This window comes from Podarcis pityusensis (assembly GCF_964106645.2).
Source record: "Podarcis pityusensis genome assembly, chromosome: 11".
Classification (NCBI taxonomy): domain Eukaryota; kingdom Metazoa; phylum Chordata; class Lepidosauria; order Squamata; family Lacertidae; genus Podarcis; species Podarcis pityusensis.
The window spans coordinates 1,691,362-1,713,901 of NC_138036.1; the positions used below are offsets into that span (position 1 = coordinate 1,691,362).

Here is a 22,540-nt window from a genome sequence, read left to right on the forward strand (position 1 = left end):
TTATTTTAAAAAAAAGCACAAACACACATCTCAATTAAGCTCGGAGTAAGGAAAGTAGGCTGGGAAAGGAAAATATTTATTTTTGAAGAGCTGCTTAAAAGGAGAAATTAATCCCAGCCCACATAAACAGGGGGAGGTCGCCTGTTGAAAAATAGGGCCGGAACGTACATCCTGTCCTTGCTAGACAAGAAATAGAAATCTTGGATCGCTAACAGGAGAGGGGACAAAGATGTATGTGTGGTCTACCTGGGTGGCCCTGCAAGTGCTGGGTTCGAGTCTTCCCACAGTCACAGACTCTGCGCAGCATCGAGCTGGAAAACCCATGTCTGGTTAGCTCATCCCCAACCAGCTTCCCTCATAAGAACAGGAGAAGGGATTGCTGGATCAAGCCAATGGCCCATCTAAGTCAAGCATCCTGTGGATAACCAGATGCCCAAATGGAAAACCAGCGAGCAGGATCCGAGCGCAAGAGCAACCCTCTCCCCTCCTGTGGTGCGAGGCAAGAGGGGGGCATCTGTACCTTGTTCTCCCCCAGAACCAGGTCATTAGAGGGGGGCCGCAGCTGAGGAACATTGAGCTGCCTGAACCAGATCAGCAAATGAACATAAGAACATCGCATTGCAGGGGGTTGGTCTGGATGACCCCTGGGGTCCCTTCCCAGTTCTATGATTTTGTGATTCTGTGACCTGGGCCAGGATCAGTGTGGATAAGCCCTGTGTCAGGCAACACTGATTCATCCAGCACAGAATTGCCTCTTGAACCTGAGACCCTCTGAATGCAAGACAGATGCTGTAACCCTGAACTACGGGCCACATGACCCGGAAATCTGTGGACAAACACCAGCTCCCTCCGCCTGGTGAGTGCTGCACCTCATAGTCAAGCTTGACTAGATTTAACCATCCATGGGTCCTTAACCTTCCTTTGAGACACGAGAACATAAAAAGCTGTCCTTATGCCGAATTAGACCACTGGCAGAGGCTCTCTCCTGGATTCAACCAAAGGCCCATGTGTTCTCTGCAGCTAGGAGTGCCTTCCACCAGCTTCATCTGGTTGGCCAACGGTGGCCGGACGAGGGTAGCCGGATTCTCTGATAAGAGAGCCACTTCCGCCCTGCAAAAGGAGGTGGTGTTGCGGGCCCGACACGCGCGCAGCAGCTGGTACTCAGCCTCCATGCGCTTGGGGGAATCCCCGATTGCATCACCCTCTGGCCAGCCAATCGGCTGGCTTTGGGGGCATGGCCTGCCCTATTTAAGGCAGGCGCGGCCAGGGATCTCCCTCTTTTCCCGCCTGCCAGCTGTTCCTGCTTTTTCCCACCCTCCTGCCCTATAAGGTTTTTGTTCCTTGACCTTGCTATGGACCTTGGTTGGTCGCCATTGAGGGGCCTGGTAGGAATTTTTTCACTTGGCAAATTGGCACCAGCCACTTGGTTTTCGCCCACCTCATAGCAAATCATCACAACTTCCTTGGTATTGGCAGTTAGGCATTGGTATTGCTCTGTAGATGGAAGAGGGGAGGAAGCGCCACCACCTGCCCCGCATATTGAAGGGTAGTCCAATAAAGGATTCCGGGGGGCGTGGCCCTGTCCGAAGCCTGGGGAGGTGAGGGCCTAAGGGATGCCCCCTATTGGTGACCCCGGGGGGTTCCTAGTTGATGTGCATCAGCAGGACTCCCCCCACTGGTGGTTAACCCTTCCCAGACTTCAAGCGGACGGGCTGAATTCGGATATAGTCGGTTAGGACCAATGCCTAAGCCAATACCGCTCATCACCTCTAACCAATAAAGTTTTGGCCTTATTTAGCCCTTTAACCTTAATAATTGTGTCATGTGTCATTATTTCCACTGGGGGGGGGGGACTTGCCAAGCAACCTGCTGGACCAGGCCAACAGCCAATCTAGTCTAGCATCCTGTTTTCACAGTGGCCAACTTAATGCTTCAGTCGGAAACCTGCAAGCAGAATTTAAGGACAGGAGCAACTCTTCCCTCCTGTGGTTTCCAGAAACTGGTATTCAGAAGCATCACTGCCTCCAGGCAAAGCAGAGCCACTGTGGCTAGGAGCCTCTCTTCCTCTATAAATATGTCTGGTCCACTTCCAAGACCATCTACGTTGGTGGTCATCACTGCCTCCAATGGGATCTTTTGGACCACAACCCCTTTCTGTCTCAGCCAACCTGGCTTAGGAGGAGCTGGTAATGCTGCCTGACAGTGACCAAAATATCTGGATGGTATCAGGTTTGGGGGAAGGTTGCGGAGGTAAGCGGAGCTACGCTGAGTCAGAATTCAAGGAAGGGTGGCTATATGCAGCCGCTGGGAGAGATCATCGGGGGTTTGGGCTGGGTGTTCATCAGTATGCAGATGATACCCAGCTCTACCTCTCTTTTAAATCAGAACCAGTGAAGGCGGTGAAGGTCCTGTGTGAGTGTCTGGAGGCGGTTGGAGGATGGATGGCGGCAAACAGATTGAGGTTGAATCCTGACAAGACAGAAGTACTGTTTCTGGGGGACAGGAGGCGGGCAGGTGTGGGGGATTCCCTGGTCCTGAATGGGGTAACTGTGCCCCTGAAGGACCAGGTGCGCAGCCTGGGAGTCATTTTGGACTCACAGCTGTCCATGGAGGCACAGGTTAATTCTGTGTCCAGGGCGGCTGACTACCAGCTTCATCTGGTACGCAGGATGAGACTCTCCCTGCCTGCAGAGGCCAGAGTGGTGCATGCTCTGGTTATCTCTCGCTTGGACTACTGCAATACTGCTCTATGTGGGGCTCCCTTTGAAGGTGACCTGGAAACTAGAGTGGTGATTAGGGGCGGCTGCCGAGGCCATATAACACCGGTCTTGAAAGACCTACATTGGCTCCCAGTACGTTTCCAAGCACAATTCAAAGTGTTGGTGCTGATCTTGAAAGCCCTAAATGGCCTCGGTCCAGTATACCTGAAGGAGCGTCTCCACCTCTTTCATTCTGCACGGACACAGAGGTCCAGCACCGAGGGCCTTCTGGCGGTTCCCTCACTGCGAGAAGCCAAGTTACAGGGAGCCAGGCAGAGGTTACTGTATTTTAGTGTTTTGTTGTAAGCCGCCCAGAGTGGCTGGGGAAACCCAGCCAGATGGGCAGGGTATAAATAATAAATGATGATGATGATGATTATAAAAAGGCATTCAAAGGCAACCAGTATAGCAAGAGAAAGAACAAAAAGTGACAACAGATCGCCATCATGACAAAGGACCCAACTGAATTGCAAAACTATCTGGACACGGTCAAGCACCGGTTCAGATCACAGCAAATGGGAGGCTTAACAAGGTGCCCCCTTCCTGACTTCTGTTTCAGAATCATCTTAACCAAGGAAGTGTTGGATATCACGATTACCATTTGCAAGGATAAAATAATAAAACACCACAACAGGTCAAAGATGTTGAAGCAAATCCTTCAAGAAAATCTCACAGCGAGCCATGACTTAGTCTAATTTCCTCCAAATTTGGGTCTCCTCCAGCTGTTTTTGGACTACCATTCCCATCATCCCTGACCACTGGTCCTGCTAGCTAGGGATGAAGGGAGTTGTAGTCCAAAAACAGCTGGAGTCCCAAGTTTGGGAAATCCTAAGTAAGTGTGACTGAGTAAATGTGAAGATCCCTGGGCGGATGATTGCGACAACAGTTGGCCATTGCGGGAACAAGATGCTGGATGACATTGGTCATTGGCCTGATCCAGCAAACTCATCTTCTGGGCTTGGGACCTCCGCAATATGGGGAGCAAACCCCCACAATATGGGGAGCAGACAACTCACATTACAGCAGCTCAATGGGCTAACAGCCTGCTTTTTGGCAAAATTCAAAACGCTGATTGTGACCTATAAAGCCCTACATGGCTTAGGGCTAGACCACCAGAAAGACCATATTCTCCCCTACAAACCTTCCCAGGCTCTGAGTCCTTCTTTCTGTCCCCCCCACCCTCCCAGGAACGCTGGATGGGGATGCAGGAGAGGGCCTTCTCGGTGGTGGCTCCTCCCAAGCAACTTTGGAACTCCCTGCCTAGGGAAAGCCAGACTGGCTCCCTCCTTGCCCTTCCACCAGCAGGTGTAGATTGCTTTATTCCAGGCATGTCCAACCAGTAGATCACGATCTACCGGTACAACCCCGGCTGATCCTTATCAATTGTGGGACTAAAAAAGTTTACTGAAAGTTAACAAATACAAAGCTGAAGAATTCTGGGCAATCCTACCCCCCAAAAGCTCAACAACCCTGGGCAATCCCACCCACGCTCCTCATCCCTCCAATGACAAGGGGTAGATCACTGCCAGTTTTTTAATACTGGGAGTAGGTCACAGTCTCTTCTGAGTTGGGCGTGCCTGTATTCCAACAGGCCTTTGGGAACTGACTTGTTTTTAAGGAAAGGGCAGGTACTGTGATGTGGTTATTGCTATTGCCTGTGTTTTTAATGGATCTTTAAATACTAATTTAATTCCATTAGCGTTTAATGATGGTCTTTTCTATGCTTTTAGCTTTTTCTATTCCCTTTGTATAAGCCACCATGAGTCATGACTTGGGGGAAAGCAGGATATAAAAATAAGTTGCTGTTGTAGTTGTTTAGAAAATGTATACACCACTCAAGCATGGTTCGGTTCTGAGCCTCTCCCTTTTCATCTCCCTGTAGGAATCACCCATTCCTGCCTTCTTTCGCTGTGTCCCCTTTCACACAAAACGCCCCCCTCCCCAGCCTTTTCAGACCTCACCTTGGCAGACAGCCATGGCGGAACATCATGGGTTCATTTCTGCCACCGTGAGCCCAAATAATTTAAGAGGGGACCCCTAGATCAAGCTTGCCTTCTACCCCCCAAGCACCCTGGAAAGACCCACACATCTCCTTTTCCTGCAGGACCAAAATCACACACAAAAATCTCCGACTCTCGCCTCGTGCGAGAACAGCTTTTCTCTTTGGCGACCAGGTTTGAAAGGATTGTTTTGTGCCGAAGGACTCCGAAAAGGCATTTCTCTCTCTCTCTCTGATGGTGCATTTCCATGCAGCGGCGCATAGATTTGCATTGATGCAAAAGCCAGGCCTTTTGCTTCCCTCACTTTTGTGTCCAGACCGGCTCGTCTCTTGATGGTTTCTGCTTTTGTGCCTGGGTTTTGTTCCCTCCGTCTCTGGAAACGGCTTTCTTGCCTCGCTATTATTATTCATTACTTCATCTTCATTCTCCGGCTTCTAACGACCTTTTCACAGCAGTCTCATTTCAAGATTTTTTTTATTCCAACCCCTCCACCCATTACCAAAGCCAAGAATTTCTCCCTTCAAACTCCCGGCTGAAATCACACTCAGATTAGAAAAAAATGTGTGTCTCTCTCTGTGTGTGTGTGTGTCTAAAACTACCTTCTTTTAAGGGGACAAGGCAGCTCAGCCAGCCACGTGAGGGGAGCTTGAGTTGCCATTCCACAGTGAAATGTTCCATTTGTTCAGTGAATTTCTCTCCCTCTTCCCTCTGGACTCCTTTTCTTCCCTGCTGTTTAATTTTAAAATGTGCCGTCCTTACTTTTCATCTTTTTCTCTCTCTCTCCTGTTCCAAATGAGAGTTCCAGAGCCGGCTGGCGAAACCCGAAGCAGCGAGAGGCTCCCGACCCAAATTTCCCTCTTTCTCCAGCTCCCTCTTTTCCTGGCGTACAAAACCTCCAGTTCAGCAAAAAAAGGGGGAAAACGAGGTTTCTGCCACTCTGCAAAGTCCTGTGGCATCTTACGCACAGGCTCAACTTTAAGCGCTTGCTTCAGTTAATAATACAGGGCTCGCCTGGCAAACAACCAGCAGGTATCTGGGCAAAAATTTAAAATAATTTGGCTTTCTGTCATAAAATATCTCTATGCTCATCATTTCAAAAGGCAAGCTTTAATGGGAGATAGATTGGAAATGGTTTGGGAAAGGCAGATTTGCTTGCAAAGGCTCTAGACTCTGTGGAGCTGTGGTTATTTCTATTATAAACACAGCAACGACATTCACACAAACAGAAGGACCACGAGGGAGCAGGGCAGCAAGAACAGAGAATGGCAACCTGAGGCACAATTCACTCACGGAACTCACTGCCACAAGGTATTGCCATAAGAGTTGCTAGTTTCCACACCACCTTTTTGATGGGGATTATAGGCTATGAGGGATGCGGGTGGCGCTGTGGGTTAAACCACAGAGCCTAGGACTTGCCGATCAGAAGGTCTGCGGTTCGAATCCCCGTGACGGAGTGAGCTCCCATTGCTTGGTCCCTGCTCCTGCCAACCTAGCAGTTCGAAAGCACGTCATGTGCAAGTAGATCAATAGGTACCGCTCCGGCGGGAAGGTAAACGGCGTTTCCGTGTGCTGCTCTGGTTCGCCAGAAGTGGCTTAGTCATGCTGGCCACATGACCCGGAAGCTGTACGCCGGCTCCCTTGGCCAGTAAAGCGAGATGAGCACCGCAACCCCAGAGTCGGTCATGACTGGACCTAACGGTCAGGGGTCCCTATACCTTTAAGGTGCTACTGGACATTTTTTTCATTTATTTCAACTAGGTGAATTGATACTGACAGTGTGATGTAGTGGTCAGAGTGTCAGACTTGGACCTGGGAGACCTGGGTTCAAATGCCCACTTAGCCATGAAGCTCACTTGGGTGATTTACCTCCCCCCACTCCATCTGGTCTTCGTTCCCACGCTCTGATTTAGGGCAGGGTGAACAGGGCAGTGGGATTAGGCCTGCCACCTTAATCCTGGCCTGGGTCTCCTGAGGACGCAAGATGAAATCCCACAGGAGGATCGCCAACGAAACGGACATCTCCGTTTGAGCTGCCAAAAACATAATTGCAAAAACCTGGAGGAAGGAATGGAAACGTGGGCAGAGAGCGCGAGGCATCCCAAGATTCTTGTGCTCCAGCGTATCCTTTGCCAAAGCGTTGCACCTTTACGGCGGAGAGGATCTCCCCACCGGGAGAGAAAACCCAGCAAACTGAAGGCCTCTTTATTCCAGGAGACTTGCGGCAGAACATCTGTCAATGTCAGACATCCTTTTCATTCTGCATCCAGTGGGACCCCACTGCTTGACCCCATGGCAGGAGGGGAAGGACCTGGCCACTGGAGCCTTGCTGCACTCAGCTCTTCGACACAGCACTCTGGGGACATCGGTGGGCTCCTCTCCCCAAGGTTCTCCGGCCCCAGGAGCTGGCACCCCTGGGAGGCAGTGATGGCCACCAAACTTGTTGTTGTTGTTTAGTCGTTTAGTCATGTCTGACTCTTCGTGACCCCCTGGACCAGAGCACGCCAGGCCCTCCTGTCTTCCACTGCCTCCCGCAGTTTGGTCCAACTCATGCTGGTAGCTTCGAGAACACTGTCCAACCACCTCGTCCTCTGTCGTCCCCTTCTTCTTCTGCCCTCCATCTTTCCCAACATCAGGGTCTTTCCCAGGGAGTCTTCTCTTCTCATGAGGTGGCCAAAGTCTTGGAGCCTCAGCTTCAGGATCTGTCCTTCCAGTGAGCACTCAGGGCTGATTTCCTTCAGAATGGAGAGGTTTGATCTTCTTGCAGTCCACGGGACTCTCAAGAGTCTCCTCCAGCACCAGAATTCAAAAGCATCCATTCTTCGGCGATCAGCCTTCTTTATGGTCCAGCTCTCACTTCCATACATCACTACTGGGAAAACCAGAGCTTTAACTATATGACCTTTGTTGGCAAGGTGATGTCTCTGCTTTTTAAACTAGTTGGATTTAAAAGAGGATTTGGCAAATTCATGGAGGAGGGGAAGGCTATGGGTGCCAGGAGGGCTCTACTCTGATCCCACAGTTGGAGGTAGCAATGCGTTGGAATACCAGTTGCTGGAAAACACAGCATTTTGGGATTTTTACATACATTATATTATCTCCTTCCAATTTTTTCAAATTTCCCGTACAATTTTTCCTTCCCCTCCCTTCCATCCCCCTCCATATCCATTGGAAGGGTTCAAACAATTAGCCACGGGCACAGGGTCTTTAGTTTCCACCGAATGTCTTTTGTTCCAGTAATTTCTATCCACTGAAGATATTCTACTCAGTACATAACACATCTGTTCCTTATCGTGGTGGACTTGACCTTCCACGTTGTTTCCTGCGACATTATTGCGACAATGTTCGACTGAATAAGTTCAAACAAATAACTGTTCCATGCCTCTACTGTCCATTTTTCTCTGTCTTTCCAGCCTAAAGCTGTCGTTGCCTTTCGTTCTAATATCATAGCTTTGAAAGTAAACTGGTCCCCTTTCTCTATAGCCGGGTTAGATGGACCCCATTTGGCCTCATCCGGAAGGCTCTTTTCGTGTTCTTTATGTTTGCAAGCCAAGCCACAAACAGCAGCGAAGGTCAAAAGCCAAGCCCCTGGGAAAGCCAAGGACCTCACAAATACCGGACGGAAGAATAAGCCATCTAAGGTGCTTGAGGACCAGCAGACACCACACAATGGAAGACATCACCCACTCCTTCTTCCCAACCCCTCTCCCCACACAGCCTCTGCCTCCTTAGAGGGCCCAGATAATTCCTTCTGCCTTTGGGGTGGATATAAATGGCTTCCGTGGGCCCCCCTCGCCACCCGCCCGCTATCACACTGCCAGACAACTCCAGCGAAGAATTGAGCCGTTCCCATCACATATAATCTCCTAGCACTCCATCACACCTCCCTGCCTAATTTTGCTATAGATCCCTCCTTATTGCTCTAAGCGCAGGGCGGTCGATGCTAATTAATTATGGGCTGGAATCTGCCAGACTCAGTCACACACTGCAGCCCAGAAAAGCCCGTCCACGGAAATGGGAGAAGGTTCAGAAATGGTTCCTCGCTGCTGCATCCAAAAGCCCAAAGCTCTGGGGGCACTAACTCAAAACTGGCAGCCGTTTACTGATTCCAGAGGGGCAGCAAAAACGGCAAAGAGCCTTGTGAGGCACCTTAAAAACAAATGAATTGATGACGGCGTTGAGCTTTTGCGGGCTGCATCATGAACTGCCGTCCATAAAAGTTTAGGCCATAATACATTTGTTAGTCTTTAAAAGTGCCACAAGGTCCTTTTACTTTGGCTCATTTAATCGAGAATAACCACTGCTATCGTCTTACCTGCTGTTTCATTATAGATGTTGGGCGATTTTATTGAGGGATGAGGTGTGATTTCTCTCTGTCTCTCTTTCTCTTCCTTAGAAAAGGACTGGGACTGTCAGCTGCTTTGAAGCCACTTGTGTGGTGGAAAAATGGCACACACAGGCTGGGCATATTTAAAGGAAAAGGTGACTATGGGGTGTGGGGCTCATCTTGCTTTCAGGCTGAGGGAGCCGACGTTTGCCCACAAACAGATTTCCAGGTCATGTGGCCAACATGACCAAACCGGTTTTGGCCACAACGGGACACTGTGATGGAAGCCAGAGCACATGAAAACACCGTTTAACTTTCCCGTCGCAGTGGTACCTATTTATCTACTCTTGCCGGTATGCTTTCGAACTGTTAGGTTGGCAGGAGCTGGGACTGAGCAACGGGAGTTCACTCTGTTGTGGGGATTCGAACTGCCAACCTTCCAATCAGCAAGCCCAAGAGGCTCATTGGTACAGTAATCCCACTAAGTCCCAGAGCAACGGGACTGGGACACAGGCAAATTAGGAGACTGGCTGCAAAACCTCTTTTTTTCCAACACAGAGAGGGCAGGGGACACAGGCTATTTTTGATTGTATATATTTCATAAAATTTATATACTGCTTGGTTTGTAAAAAGAAAACCCTCAAAGTGGTTTATAAAAAGAATAGAACAATAAAATCATTAGTAAAAACAATTAAGACATGCAAACATTTGAAACCAGTAATGAACTAAAAACACACCACCACACTAGAAGGTTGATTTCTTACTGATGCATAATGGGTATTGTGTGGCACCCGTGCCAATTCCACAGACTGAAATGTTCAAGGGGGCAGATTTGCCACAGTGGTACCTATTTATCTACTTGCACTGGTGTGCTTTCGAACTGCTAGGTTGGCAGGAGCAGGGGCAGAGCAATGGGAGCTCACCCTGTCGTGGGGATTCGAACCGCCGACCTTCCTGAAGTGTTCAAGGGGGCATATTTGGAGTAAGGCCATTTTTCCAGGTATTACGTTATTTATTTACTGTATCTTGTGCCCTTTACTAAATGACCATGGTATATAAATTTCACAAACAAGCAAACAAATGCAAAGTCTCCTTGTTTCCCTGCCTCAATCTATTCTGGCTTTTTCCTCTCCCACCTACCGTTCTCTCTCACTTGTGTTCTGAGCCCCAATCCATTTGTTCATGGGTAGATGTCATAGGGAAGTTGCAGGAAGATTGCAGAGAAAACCTGACATGGAGCACCTAGTTTCAGCTTCCATTGGTATTTCTGGATTTTTTCCCAAGCAACTCCATAGACCAAAAGGGTCCAAAGATAAGTTGGAGGGTATATTCGGTGCTGCTTGCTACAGTCATCTTAAAAGCCAGAGGGAACAGATGAAATACACTGTCAAGTCCCTGTCCTTCCTGCCCTCCTCACGAGTAGCAAGGCCAGGCGACCATATGCCATATAGCTAAAATTGCACCATACACTGTAGTGGGTAGCGTGCCAAACCAGGACCTGCCAGACCAGGGTTCGAATCCTCACTCAGCCAGGAAGCTCACTGGCTGACCTTGGGAGTCAGGCACTGCCTCTCAACCTAGTCTACCTTGCAGGGCTTTTGTGGGGATTAAGCGAGAACCACTAAATCTATGGGATGCGGGTGGCGCTGTGGGTTAAACCACAGAGCCTAGGACTTGCCGATCAGAAGGTCGGCGGTTCGAATCCCCGCAATGGGGTGAGCTCCCGTTGCTTGGTCCCTGCTCCTGCCAACCTAGCAGTTTGAAAGCACGTCAAAGTGCAAGTAGATAAATAGGTACCGCTCCGGCTTAGTCATGCTGGCCACATGACCCGGAAGCTGTACGCCGGCTCCCTCGGCCAATGAAGCAAGATGAGCGCCGCAGCCCCAGAGTCGGCCACGACTGGACCTAATGGTCAGGGGTCCCTTTACCTTTACTGAATCTATTCTACCTTGGTCACACCACACCTGGAATACCACGCCAATTCTGGGCACCCCAAATTTAAGAAGGATGTTGACAAGCTGGAAGGCGTGCAGATGATGGTGACCAAGATGGCCTTATACAAGGAGCGCTTGATGGAGCTGGGTAGTTTAGACCAGGGGAAGAGGAGAGAAGAGATCAGATATGAAAGCTATCTTCAAATATCTCAAGGGCTGTCACATGGAAGATGGAGCAAGCTTGTTTTATCCTGCTCTGGAGGGTAGCACTCGAACCCATGGCTCCAAGTTCCAAGAATGAGGAGGAGCAAGAGAACAGAAAGCTTGCAAAAATCAAATCAAGCCACTGAACTTCCAGGGGGTGGAAGTTCTGTCTCCCTGCTCCATTGCCTGGGCAGGATTTGACATTCCCAGTGTGGCGCCCTTGTGCTTCTCTCTCACACCCACTCCCGCCTGGGAGATGAAGGCTTTCAGCTAGAAGGGTGTTCGGTTCATCGCCCACCCTGCCTTGGCCCCCTCCCTCTGCAATGTCACCATCCTGCCAAAGTAATTTCCTCCTGAGTAGTTCTGGCAGCAGCATCCCCATTAAACAAAGTGAAAAGAGCAATTAACTTTCTGCACCTGAGCTAAAAAACACAAGCACAACCGCCGGCAACGTGCTCAGCATGGCGGGATCAATGGCCCCAGACGCCGGGATGGCTGCAAGGACACCTCCCGCCTCGCTGCAGAGAGCCTGGCCCTCTCCGCTCGGCTCACGCTCTGATTAGCCTCCCTGGGGTGCTGGCTGCAAGAGGGTGGCGGTGCCATCCCATGCCCAGACCTTCCTATGGCATCGTTGAAAATACATCTCATTTTCCACACTCGGCTCTTGGTGGCACGGCAAGAGCCTGGCCTGCTGAGAAAGGGATGGGATGCAACAAAGAAACAGAGTTGGGGGGTTTGTCCAGTGCCGAGGGCCTTCTGGCGGTTCCCTCACTGCGAGAAGCCAAGTTACAGGGAACAGGGACAGGGCCTTCTCAGTAGTGGTGCCCGCCCTGTGGAACGCCCTCCCACCAGATGTCAAGGCAATAAACAACTATTTTACTTTTAAAAGACATCTGAAGGCAGCCCTGTTTAGGGAAGTTTTTAATGTTTAAAAGACTACTGTACAGTGGTACCTCGGGTTAAGTACTTAATTCATTCCAGAGGTCCGTTCTTAACCTGAAACTGTTCTTAACCTGAAGCACCCCTTTAGCTAATGGGGCCTCCCGTTGCCACCGCGTGATTTCTGTTCTCTTCCTGAAGCAAAGTTCTTAACCCGAGGTACTATTTCTGGGTTAGCAGAGTCTGTAACCTGAAGCATATGTAACCTGAAGCATCTGTAACCCGAGGTACCACTGTATTTTAATATTTGGTTGGAAGCCGCCCAGAGTGGCTGGGGAAGCCCAGCCAGATGGGCGGGGTATAAATAAATTATTATTATTATTACAATTATTATTACAATTATTATTATTATTATTATTCTGATACTTCCGAGTTTCAGCAGGTGCGTAACCCGAAAAAACGCAACCTGAAGCGGCTATAACCCGAGGTATGACCGTATTATATTATATTACGTTACGTTACGTTACGTTACGTTACGTTACGTTACGTTACGTTACATTATTATTCCACCTTTTTCTCATACAAGGACTCAAGGCGGGTTACGGATCAAATAGAAACTGCTAAAAACTAATACAGTAATATTTAAAAAGCAATTAAGCGCCAATAAAATTAAAATTCTCTCTCTCTCTTTCTATATATGATGAATTAAAGATCTATTAACTAATAAGCAGAGAGTCCCTACAGACCAAAGAGAAAAGGACGATTATGCACCTGTTTGGTCTGAATTTATTTCATTTGTAAGCAAGGAGGGAGATGGCCAAAAATCCCCTTGGCCTATAACCCAATATGGCAGAAGCAGGAGGTCAGGGCTTTTGAATGCTTAGATTTATTTCTCTTGGTATAACAGGGTTCTTGTTTTGTAACCTTGTCTTAGCCATTAAGTCTACACCATAAATCGTTCTAGTCCACGCATTCACATACCTGTGGTTTATTAATTTTATTATAGATCAACAGCGATCAATAATTTTGTATGGACTATGTATATCATAATCAGTCCCTGTTTGATAATATTGTATTTTGCAGAATCCTCTATAACCATTTTAAAATATTAATAAAAATCACACACACAGATATATATAGGATATTTTAATTAATATTTAAATTTTTAAACAAATTATAAATAAATTCACATTTGTTACCTATAATGTATTCTCTATAAAAGACCTATTAACCAGAGAGTTAGGTCACCTTGAACTTCCGTCTAAGGGAACTTGTTTTGGTTTGCAATCTCAGCTCCTCCAGCTCAAAACAACAAGAGAAACATCACCAGAGCAGAACCAACGCACACCCTCCTCTCTCTTCTCCTTCTTGGAGCAAACTGCATGCCAAGTACATATAATCCCTTATAACTGTTCATAATAATAGCCCCTCTGTAGGTTGTTTGGAGACACAGGCTATGCAGGGACATCCGTTCCACGTTGCCCGAGAACAGGGGAAGTTGGGTTCTGCCCACCCTCTGGACGAAGGAGAACAGCCCAGAGACAGAAAACCTCTGGGTTTTGGTCCTGTAAACGAGGAACGGCTTGATTTTCTCTCTCTCTCCACCACCACCCATGAGGTCAGCCTGCTATACTGGTCCAGAACCACTTAGTTCTGCACAACACACAACAGCAGTATGGCTAAGTGGTTAAGGTGTTGCACTAGGACATTGGAGACCAGGGTTCGAATTCCCACTTTGCTCACCAACTAAAACTCTGCATTGGTAAGCAATTTTGGTAAGCAAATTTTATGCCAAGAGCTTAGGTTGAGTTGATACTGGCAGTGTGGTGTAGTGGTTAGGGTGCTGGATTAGGACCTTGGAGACCAGGGTTCGAATTCCCACTTGGCCACGAAGCTCACTTCAAATTCTGCCTCAAATCTTCCATTGGCAGGAAGCTGACTGGCTGACCTTGGGGGTCACTCATCACTTCTCAGCCTATCCTACCTTATAGGGTTGTTGTGGGGATATCAACCACCTTGAGCTCCTTGGAGAATAAGGTGGAATGGAAATGCAGAAAATAAATGCAATGAATGAATGAATGAATGATGCTAGGGAGGTGTCAGTAAAAAGATTTGCAAACCCATTTCCTGCTTCTGTCCAGAAAGCCACTTCCGCCCTACACAGGAGGTGGGGTTGCGGGCGTCACGGCCCCAACATGCGTTCAGCGGCAGGAATCAGCCGCTGTGCAATTGGGGGGGGGGGGGAATTTCCGGCCACGTCATCCCCTGGCCAGCCAATCAGCAACCAAGGTGTTCAAGTACCAAGGTACCACTGTATTTAATTGGAATCTCCTTTCTTGTCTGTTGAGTCCACTGGTTTGGGTTCCTCACCTTTGGAGCAGCAAAAAACAAGCTTGCTCCATTTCCCATGAAACTGTGCTCCAGGTATTTGAAGATGGCAACTTCATGAGATGTCCACGTGTTCTAGCATTATGAGAGAGGGAGACCTTTCTCAGTGCCATGCGTTATTTCATAAATATCTTATCATGCTGCCTCTTGCTTGCTTTTTCTCTGAACTGAAAAGTCTCAATCACTGCAACCTTTCCTCACGGGGAGTACTGTGCAAGGGACAAATCAGCAATTAATCCGACCGGAAACTTGCAAGGCCCCATCAGGACGGGGAACCCATAAGTGATCTGCTGCCATTGCAAGGTCCGTAGCCTCAGTCAAGGCCCCAGGGAGAGTCAAGACCTTCTGCAAAGGACAAGTCACTTCCAGGCTCTGCTGCATCTGAGAACTTTGCTCCGCGTTCTGCCTTCCTGGGCAAAGCGCAGCTCCTGGGATGCCTGTGCGTCCGGGAACAAGAGAGGTGGCCCCTCACCCGTTGCTCTGAACCTTTGCCCTTTCCCTGTCAAGACATGCAGGGTGAATTACAGTTAAACCCCAGAGGCTGACCTCACGGAGCAGCAGGGCAAGAGGCCTGCGAAGAAATGGGGTCACATTTCTCTGGCTGCTATTTTGGGAGTCCGCTGTTCCTTGCTAGCGCTCCCTGCACACTCCTTTGCAACACTGACCAAGCGGCAGGGGGGGTCGTGGCCTCTGGGTGCCTGCAAAGAGTCCCTCCCTGTTGCAGGACGCAAGGGGGTCCGAGTCAGGTGCTCAGTCTGCAGGCGGAAGGGAGATGCAGGGCAGGTGCTGGAAGGCAAGCTCCCTTGCATGGCGAGCTCCCGCCCGCACAGTGGAAATAATGACACATGACAGCATTAGTACAGGTGATGGGCGGTATTGGCTTAGGCATTGGTCCTAACCGACTATATCCGACTTCAGCCCGTTCCCCTCTTAAACAGCTCTTCCCAACAGAGAGTTCTTCCTAATGTTTAGTTGGAATCTCCTTTCTTGCATAGCAAGTCCCCCCCGCTCCTAGTGGAAATAAAGACACATGACACAATTATTAAGGTTAATGGGCTAAAAAAGGCTACAACTTTACAGTGGTGCCTCGCAAGATGAAATTTATCCGTTCCGCGAGTCTCTTCGTCTTGCGGTTTTTTCATCTTGCGAAGCACGGCTATTAGCGGCTTAGCGGCTTTAAGAAAAAGGAAACAAACTCACAAGAACTCGCAAGACATTTCGTCTTGCGAAGCAAGCCCATAGGGGAATTCGTCTTGCGGAACGACTCAAAAAACGGAAAACTCTTTCGTCTAGCGAGTTTTTCGTCTTGCGAGGCACCACTGTATTGGTTACAGGTGATGAGCAGTATTGGCTTAGGCATTGGTCCTAACCGACTATATCCGACTTCCGCTTGAAGTCCGGGAAGGGTTAACCACCAGTGGGGGGAGTCCTGCTGATACACATCAAATAGGAACCCCTCCTGGGGGGTCACCAAATGTGGGCGTGCCTTAGGCCCTCACCTCCCCAGGCTTTGGACACGGCCACGCCCCCCGGAATCTTTTACCGGACTACCCTTCAATATGCAGGGCAGGTGATGGCGCTTCCTCCCCTCTTCCATCTACAGAGCAATACCAATGCCTAACCGCCAATACTCAGAAAGTTGTGATGATTTGCTACGAGGTAGGTGAAAACCAAGTGGCTGGTGCCAATTTGCCAAGTGGAAAAATTCCTACCAGGCCCCTCAATGGCGACCAACCAAGGTCCATAGCAAGGTCAAAGAACAAAAACCTTAAAGGTCAGGAGGGTGGGAAACAGGAACAGCTGGTAAGCGGCAAAGAGGGAGATCCCCGGCCACGTCCTGCTTTAAATAAGGTGGGCCACACCCCCAGAGCCAGCCAATTGGCTGGCCAGGAGGTGACGTGGCCGGGAATCCCCCCAATTGCGCGGAGGCTGGGTTCCAGCCGTTGCGCGCATGGTGGGGCCATGAAGCCCACAACCACACCTCCTCTGAAGGGCAAAAGTGGCTCTCCCAAACAAAATGGCTCCCGAGCGCCGGAAGTAAGTGTTCCAGTCTGCAAACTTTTTTGGAAGCTGAATGTCCAACGCGGTTTCCGCTTCAGTGCAGGAGGCTCCTGCATCCAATTGGAAGCCGTGTCTTGGCTTTCAAACCATTTCGGGAGTCGAGTGGACTCCCGGAATGGATTAAGTTTGAAAACCGAGGTACCACTGTATTAGGAAGAGTTTTCTGGCAGTAACAGCTGTTCAATAGTGGAACAGTCTCCCTCAGAAGGTGGCAGCCTCTCCTTCCTTGGAGGTTTTTACGCGGAGGTTGGATGGCCATCTGTCATGGTTGCTTTAGTTGACATTCCTGCATTGCAATGGGATAGACTAGATGACTCTTGGGGGCTCCTTTCCAACTCTACAATTCTATTGTCCTATGAAATGTTGTGAGTAAATGTAAAAACCTTGTTGATTACAATAATGACATTAGCCCTCCCTCAATGTGGTGACCTCCAGATGCTCTTGGAGGGCAGATCCCACCACTGTTGACCCCTGGGATTGCTGGCTGATGGGGGCTGGGGTCCCATAACATGGTAGGGGGCAGGAATGGATGACCCTTGGCATCCCTTCTAACTCTACAATTCTGTGACTCTATGAATATCTGGAGGGGACCACTTTGGGGGAGACTGGCATAAATTAAACGCCTTCTCTCCACAGCAGGAAACAACCACCCTGTCCTTGTCCTCGTATTAAATAATAATAATAATAATAATAATAATAATAATAATAACAATAAATTTATTTATACCCCGCCCTCCCTGGCCAGAGCCGGGCTCAGGGCGGCTAACACCAAAAAAATCACAGTAAAAACATAATGGGGGGGGGGGGAACCAATTTAAAATACAGGTTAAAACACAATTTAAAATGCAGCCTCATTTTAAAATGGCCCATAGGTCAAAACCATAAGGGCAGGGAAAACATAAGGGTCAGACTGAGTCCAAACCAAAGGCCAGGCGGAACAGTTCTGTCTTGCAGGCCCTGCGGAAAGATGTCAAGTCCCGCAGGGCCCTGGTCTCTTGGGACAGAGCGCTCTACCACGTCGGGGCCAGTACTGAAAAGGCCCTGGCCCTAGTTGAGACCAATCTTAACAACCTTGCAGCCTGGGACCTCCAAAATGTTGCCATTTGTGGACCTTAAGGTCCTCCGCAGGGCATACCAGGAGAGGCGGTCCCGTAGGTGAACTTTGCTGTGGCTGCAACCTGCGCCTCCATGGAAAGGGAGGCGTCGAAGGTTACACCCAAGCTCTTGACAGAAGGTGCTGGCACTAATCGAGCCCCCGCAAGAGATGGGAAGCCCAAACAGCGACTTAGTGGCTCAGAAGCTCTGAGGTTCAGAGGGAGGGCCTTTTTGGGCCAGCAAGCCTGGGCACTTGCCCTGGATAACCCAGCGTCCAACGAAGCCCACCAGCTGGCCTCCCATGCTCCAGTTGTGCCTCTTCCAGTCTGCTCAGTGGCTTTTCGGAGAGCGGGAAGACGATTCCGGCCGGCAGCCCACAGCTCACTGCCTCTGGCCTGCCAGCCGAGACACGCAAGAGGGAATTCCATTATTCAGTATTAGAGAGACGCAAGACACAAAACGGCCCGGAGGCTGTTTCCTGCTTTTAAAATATACATGGGTGTGTGTTTGCGCGCTGGCAGGTGTACCAGCCGAGGCTCGCAAGCAGAGTGTGTGTGACAGCTTGGGAAGGCAGGGAGTTCTCGTCCTGGCAGGGCCTGAGCGGCGGCTGGCTCTCTGCAGCAGACACGTCAGGAAAACGGAAAGAGACAGGACCGTAAAGGACTGCCAAGGTCCAACGTTTGGAGAGCGGGTTGTGCTGGGCTGATATCTTCTGAGGCTGCTTTATTCTTGCCTCATTTCCAGAGAATTGCAGAGTCGGAAGGAACCTTGAGAACATAGCTGTCAACCTTCCCTTTTGTTGCAGGAAATTCCCTTATTCCAGCGCCGTTTCCCGCTGCTTCCCGCTGCCATCCCGGATTGTTAGATATCCCGTAGACTGTCCCCAGGACAGGTGATCCTTTATTTTCAAATTTGAAAGTTGACAGCTATGCCTGAGAATCACCTAGTGCAGCCCCTGCAATGCAGGAATCTCAGCTAAAGCGTCTAATGATAATAATAATTTTGTTATTTATACCCCGCCCATCTGGCTGGGTTTCCCCAGCCACTCTGGGCGGTTCCCAGCAGAACACTAAAAACGGATTAAAACTTCAAACAGGACTAACAGGGTGGCCTTCAGATGTCTTCTAAAAGTCAGATAGTTGTGTATTTCCTTGAAATCTGATGGGAGGGCATTCCACAGGGCGGGCGCCACCACCAAGAAGGCCTTCTGCCTGGTTCCCTGTAGCCTCTCTTGTTGCAGTGAGGGAACCACCAGAAGACCCTCGGAGCTGGACCTCAGTGTCCGGGCTGAATGATGGGGGTGGAGACGCTCCTTCAGATGGCCACCCAACCTCTGCTTAAAAACCTTCAAGGAAGGAGAACCCGCCACCTTCCGAGGGAGACCCTTCCACTGTCAAACAGCTCTTAGAAAGTTCTTTTTGATGTTTAATCAGAATCTCCTTTCTTGTCACTTGAAGCCATAGGTTCAGGTCTGCAGAAAGCAGCCTTGCTCCATCTTCCATGTGACAGATATTTGAGATATTTGAAGGTGGCTCTCATATCTCCTCTCCGTCTCCTCTTCTCCAGGCTAAACATACCCAGCTCCTTCAATCATTCTTCATAAGGCCTCATTTCCTGATCATCTTGGTCTCCCTCCTCTGCAACCGTTCCAGCTTGTCAACATCCTTCTTTAAATTGTGGCACCCAGAATTGGACACAGGACTCCAGGTGGGATTGTCGAAAGGAGCCAGGGAGTGGAGCCGGATGCCCCCTGAATATTGAGGGGGCTCAGCTACCTCAAAAATGACAATGGGGGGGGGGTAACTGCCTCAGCTACGGTTTTCCCAGTAGTGATATATAGAAGTGAGAGCTGGACCATAAAGAAGGCTGATCGCCGAAGAATAGATGCTTTTGAATTATGGCGCTGGAGGAGACTCTTGAGAGTCCCATGGACTGCAAGAAGATCAAACCTCTCCATTCTGAAGGAAATCAGCCCTGAGTGCTCACTGGAAGGACAGATCCTGAAGCTGAGGCTCCAAGACTTTGGCCACCTCATGAGAAGAGAAGACTCCCTGGAAAAGACCCTGATGTTGGGAAAGATGGAGGGCACAAGGAGAAGGGGACGACAGAGGATGAGATGGTGGAACTGTGTTCTCGAAGCTACCAGCATGAGTTTGACCAAACTGCGGGAGGCAGTGGAAGACAGGAGTGCCTGGCATGCTCTGGTCCAGGGGGTCACGAAGAGGCGGACACGACGAAACGACAACAGCAAACTGCCTCAGCCCCTAGGAGTTGGCCTGCGTGCTTCTGGCCTTTCTTCTTTAGAGGAGAAAGTGTTCCTGCCAAGGGGAAGGCAAGAGACGCACCTGGCTGCTGGCGGGCAGGCAGGGGGCATCAGATGGATCCCTTGCCTTGCATCCTGAGGATTACGCTTGCTCTCAGAAATGCCCCCCCCCTGCCCGCAGCACAATCACGGCACCTGCAGCCCCCCGACTCCAACCTCTCCATGGGGCATTGCAGCAGAGCTGATTGGCAAAGATTAGCGCCAGAGTTGTAAGCAGGGAGGGCAGGAGGGAGCTGAGAAAGTCAAATCGCCCTCCCTCTGCTTGAATAATGACGGAGCCTAATTGCTTATTGCTGGTTACTAAGCTACGGGATGGCAGCCGCTCGGACACCCATCAATATATTAACCCCGGCATGCAGCCCGAACAAGCTCATTCATTTCCAAGGGTGTTTATCTCCCTCCTTGCCTCCGTTCTCCAGGGAGAAAACATAATTATTATTTAAATGTGAGTTAATTCAGCCAAGGTGTTGATCAATAGTGGAGAATTACTCGTTTAAAAATAGAGAAATCACCAGGCGAGGAGAGGCGCATGCGAGACCCAGGGAGGACTCAATTATGGAGAAGGGACTCAAAAGAAGAAGGCGAAAAACAACAACCCCACAGCAGGTTCGAGGCAAGTTCTGTCGGAGCCCAGCCTCTGTCTCTAAAAGGGGCAGAACTTCACCATCATCATCATCATCATATTTATATGCTACCCATCTGATTGGCTTGCCCCAGCCACTCTGGGCAGCATCCAACAAATTTTAAAACCACAGTAAAACACCTGCAAAATCCCAAGCTATTCGAACTCCTAATAGTTCTTGGATTTCCCTCTTTTTTGGACCAGGAAATGCGTTTACAGGACTTTTGCTACCACCATACACCACACCATTAGAATGTAAGAGGAGATGTCCTGGATGTGAATGATGCTCTCTTCTGCTTACCCCAAATGAGATGCCCTGGAGAGATTCACAAACTGGACACCAAGGCAAAATCTGCCTACGCCCATCGACAACCGCATCCAATAGGCTAAGCTGTTTCTAAAGGCAGTGATTGCATTTTAGGCTGTCATAGCTAAAAGACTGCATCCTCCATGTAGTTATCTAATGCTCTTTCCTTTTTTTTTTAAAAAAGAAGACATAGAATCACAGAATTGGTGAGCCCTCTGGACATCCAGCGACTATGAGTTCCACATATGTATCCCTGGAATATTGTAATATGCAAGCTGTTTGGAACGACTCGCCCACAGCTAAGACATCTTTCAAAAATAAAAACAAAACGAAGTGTGCTAGCCTGTGTCTCTTATTTTTTCAACATGAAACAAAACAGAACAACCCTCTTTTTTAAAAAAAGAAATACACGAATAAAACCCAGTAAAATCAGTGCAGTGATCAGTATGAACCATATTAAGGGATGTCTTCATTGGGGGGGGCAGAATGCCCCATAATTGGCATTTGCCTGATCGAAACAGGGAGAGAGCATGCCCTTGGCTTCTCCACTAGATGGACCTCGGAGGGCCCCATCCGCAGGGATTTCAGCTACTCCAGAGTTGCAGCAAGTTCCCCTCTTCAGCCATGGAGAGAAGCTGTGAAGTACCGTATTTTTCGTTCTATAGGACGCACCGGCCCATAGGACGCACCTCGTTTTTTGGGGGGGGAAATGAATAAAAAAAATTATTCCCCCCCCCCCGCGGCTGCCGCCCCAAGCCTCGCGTGCTTCGGGCTGCAGGCTACCGCCCCAAGCCTCGCGCGCTCGGCGGGACCTCCTGCCGGGCGCGCAAGGCTTGCAGACACTCGCCCGAAGCACGGGGAGCCCTCCGGAGGGCTCCCCGTGCTTCGGGCGACAAGCTGCAGCCCCAAGCCTTGCGCGCTCGGCGGGACCTCCTGCCGGGCGCGCAAGGCTTGCAGACACTCGGCCGAAGCACGGGGAGCCCTCCAGAGGGCTCCCCGTGCTTCGGGCGACAAGCTGCAGCCCCAAGCCTCGCGCGCTCGGCGGGACCTACTGCCGGGCGCGCAAGGCTTGCAGACACTCGCCCGAAGCACGGGGAGCCCTCCGGAGGGCTCCCCGTGCTTCGGGCGACAGGCTGCCGCCCCAAGCCTCGCGCGCTCGGCGGGACCTCCTGCCGGGCGCGCAAGGCTTGCAGACACTCGCCCGAAGCACGGGGAGCCCTCCGGAGGGCTCCCCGTGCTTCGGGCGACAGGCTGCCGCCCCAAGCCTCGCGCGCTCGGCGGGACCTCCTGCCGGGCGCGCAAGGCTTGCAGACACTCGCCCGAAGCACGGGGAGCCCTCCGGAGGGCTCCCCGTGCTTCGGGCGACAGGCTGCTGCCCCAAGCCTCGCGCGCTCGGCGGGACCTCCTGCCGGGCGCGCAAGGCTTGCGGACACTCGCCGGGGCTGCAGGCTGCTGCCTGCAAGCCTTGTGAGCCCGCGGGAACTCCCACCGGGCTTGCAAGGCTTGCGGATAGCTTCCTGAAGCCTGGAGAGCGAGAGGGGTCGGTGCGCACCGATGCCTCTCGCTCTCCAGGCTTCAGCGAAAGCCTGCATTCGCTCCATAGGACGCACACACATTTCCCCTTCATTTTTGGAGGGGAAAAAG

At 50.2% G+C, this 22,540-nt stretch overlaps 1 protein-coding gene and 1 long non-coding RNA gene across 4 annotated transcripts in view; one reads left to right on the forward strand and one right to left on the reverse strand.

The window, feature by feature from the left end:
- The window catches only part of LOC308458838, a 249,791-nt gene that overhangs the window by 198,907 nt on the left and 28,344 nt on the right, over nt 1–22,540 (forward strand). The gene's annotated exons all lie outside the window — the stretch shown is intronic.
- The window catches only part of CNTFR (ciliary neurotrophic factor receptor), a gene marked incomplete at its 3' end in the record, with an annotated part of 431,249 nt that overhangs the window by 165,313 nt on the left and 243,396 nt on the right, over nt 1–22,540 (reverse strand). The window lies entirely within an intron of this gene.